This window comes from Ovis canadensis, chromosome 24 (assembly GCF_042477335.2).
Source record: "Ovis canadensis isolate MfBH-ARS-UI-01 breed Bighorn chromosome 24, ARS-UI_OviCan_v2, whole genome shotgun sequence".
Classification (NCBI taxonomy): Eukaryota; Metazoa; Chordata; class Mammalia; order Artiodactyla; family Bovidae; genus Ovis; species Ovis canadensis.
In genome coordinates, this window is record NC_091268.1 from 13,881,557 (window position 1) to 13,884,215 (window position 2,659).

A 2,659-nucleotide genomic window follows, 5' to 3' on the forward strand; every position below is an offset into this window, starting at 1 on the left:
GAATAAGACTGGATACATCAATATTAGTGTATCTTTATATCACAGTTAAGCAGTATGAAGAAAAAATGACTTAGTCTTATATACACTTGTATGGAGGCTCCCTGGTGGCTCAGATGGTAAAGAATCTGCCTGCAGTGTGAGAGACCTGGCTTCAATCCTTGGGTTGGGAAGATCACTGGAGAGGCAATCCACTCCAGTATTCTTGCCTGGAGAATTCCATGAGCAGAGGAGCCTGGCAGGCTACAGTTCATAGGGTGGCACAGAGTCAGATACAACTGAAGCAACTTAGCACACACACTTGCATGTAAAGATCTTCAGGAGTTAGAGAAGTAAAATGCAAAATGTATACACAGGATATTTTCATATATTTTTGTTACTATTTAACAATGTTAGTTACAAAAATAGTAGCAAAAATATGTGAAAATATACTTACTTTTGAAAAGATTACTTAAAGAATTTTAGAAACAAAGTGAAATGACCACATCTGAAAAGTCTGGGAGGCTCAGGTTTGTTGATGAGCAAGAGTTTTATTCAAGGTGCTGAATATTGCATAATTCTTTTTCTATATGTATTCTTATCCAATATATTTTCAGTATTTCACTTAGTAATATTATACTAAAATGTAATATGTAAAACAAATGAAAATGAATAAGAAGACAATCTATATATTTTCAACGTTTAACTAGTACAATAAAAATATTGAAGATAAAACCAAAAACTATGACTAAAATAAAATTAAGAATGAGAAAGAATTAAATCAGAATTTGAGTAAATAATGGTGCGTTTATAAAAATCTAATTCAGTAATAAATGACATATTATTATTGACTCCTTACCATAAATACATTTTCCCTCTCTAAGTACAGTGTTAAAATAGATATTATAAAGTTTACATTCTAGCAAAGAAACTGTTAATAAACATATGGTAGATTCATGTTGATGTATAGCAGAAACCATCACAATATTAAAAAATAAATATCCTCTAATTAAAAATAAAAAATAACAACACAAACATATAGTACATATTTTAACTATACATATAAATCAGAGTAAAGATATGTTTTTGCATCAGACTTATGAAAACTTTCATACTCCAAGATTATAGGCTCTAATGCAAAATTACTTTTGTCATGATAAATAATGCATTTATCTACTGCCTGATAATGATATTTTTTTCTCCAGAGCCTCTTCATAGCATTAGTCAGTTCAGAATTACTTGGACTATAGATTAGTGGGTTCAGCATAGGAGTTATGACTCCATAAAACACAGTCAAAGATTTATCAATGGAAAAGTTCTGCTAAGGGAACAAAGAAGCAGACAACAGTGATGTGGGAACCACAGGTCTGGAGGGCTTTCAGCCTCCCTTCCTGACTCAGATTCTTCAGAGTGCAGAGAGAGTCCATAGAAGACAGGTAAGAGCAGAAACACTATAGTGCAGATGAGTATCCCATTGGCCACAACTAAGGTGCCAATGACAAATGTGTCAGTACAGACGAGTTTCAGTAAACGTTGCATGTCACAGAGAAAGTGATCAATGACATTGGGGCCACAGAATGGGAGCCCATAAGCAGTGTATAACTGAATTACTGAGTGCAGAAAACCTCCAACACAAGACACCACCAGCAGTGCAAAACATACCCTCTGTCTCATGATCACCAAATAATGCAAGGGCTTGAAGATGGCAACATAGTGGTCATAGGCCATCACTAGCAGAAGGAAGACCTCAGATCCACCGAAAAGGTGCTCAGTAAAGAGCTGGGTCATGCCAGATTCAAAGGATATGGTATTTTTTTCCCAAACATCAAGTCTGAAATTAATCTGGGGGAAACTGAGGAGGAAGAAATTAAATCTATAAATGATAAGCTAGCAAGAAAAAAATGCATTGGTGAGCTCAGAGTCTTACTGACAGTTATAATCACAACAATGAGCACATTACCCACCATGGTCAATATGTAAAAGAGCAAGAACATAGCAGAAAGGACTTTCTGCTCCTTTGGATTCTGTGTGAGGCTCAGGAGGACAAAGTAAGTCTTGTTGTTCCTTGGTTCCATCTTGTCTCTACAGGAGCTGAATTCACATATTAGAAACAGTTTATGAGTGGGAAATTTTTAAATGCATAATAAGTTTCATCTTTTTTATCTATTCAATTAAAAGAATGTATGTGGATTATTTGTATCTAGTTGCCATAGATCTTGTGATTACCAACTTGAATAAGGCATAGTTTCCTACCTTCAGTGAGATATGACAAGAGATCCGAAAATAATCAGGCTCATATAATAAGTACTATTATAAGAATATTCACACAACCTAACAGTCTCACTGTAGGACTACATCAATGAAACAGAAATCAGAGATAGCATCCCAAAGGAACACAAACCTTCGGTAGTTTAAGGGAAAGAAATGAAATAACAAGTGAAGATAAGAATGGAATTCCTTAAAAGGTACACCATTTATAAAATTACAGTGATGGCTCAGGCTACGAAGAATCTGCCTGCAGTGTGGGAGACCTGGGTTCTATCCCTGGGTCCCTGGGTCAGGAAGATCCGCTTGGAGAAGGGAATGGCTACCAACTCCAGTATTCTTGCCTGGAGAATTCCATAGATGGGGGAGCTTGGTGGGCTAGAGCCCATGGGATCACAAAGAGTTGGACATGACTGAG

The 2,659-nt window shown here is 36.0% G+C and overlaps 1 pseudogene; it reads right to left on the reverse strand.

Annotated features, from left to right (window-relative positions):
• Positions 1–1,030: 1,030 nt before the first annotated feature.
• On the reverse strand, positions 1,031–2,051 carry LOC138429700 (putative olfactory receptor 4A4; annotated as a pseudogene).
• Between the last annotated feature and the right edge of the window lie 608 nt (positions 2,052–2,659).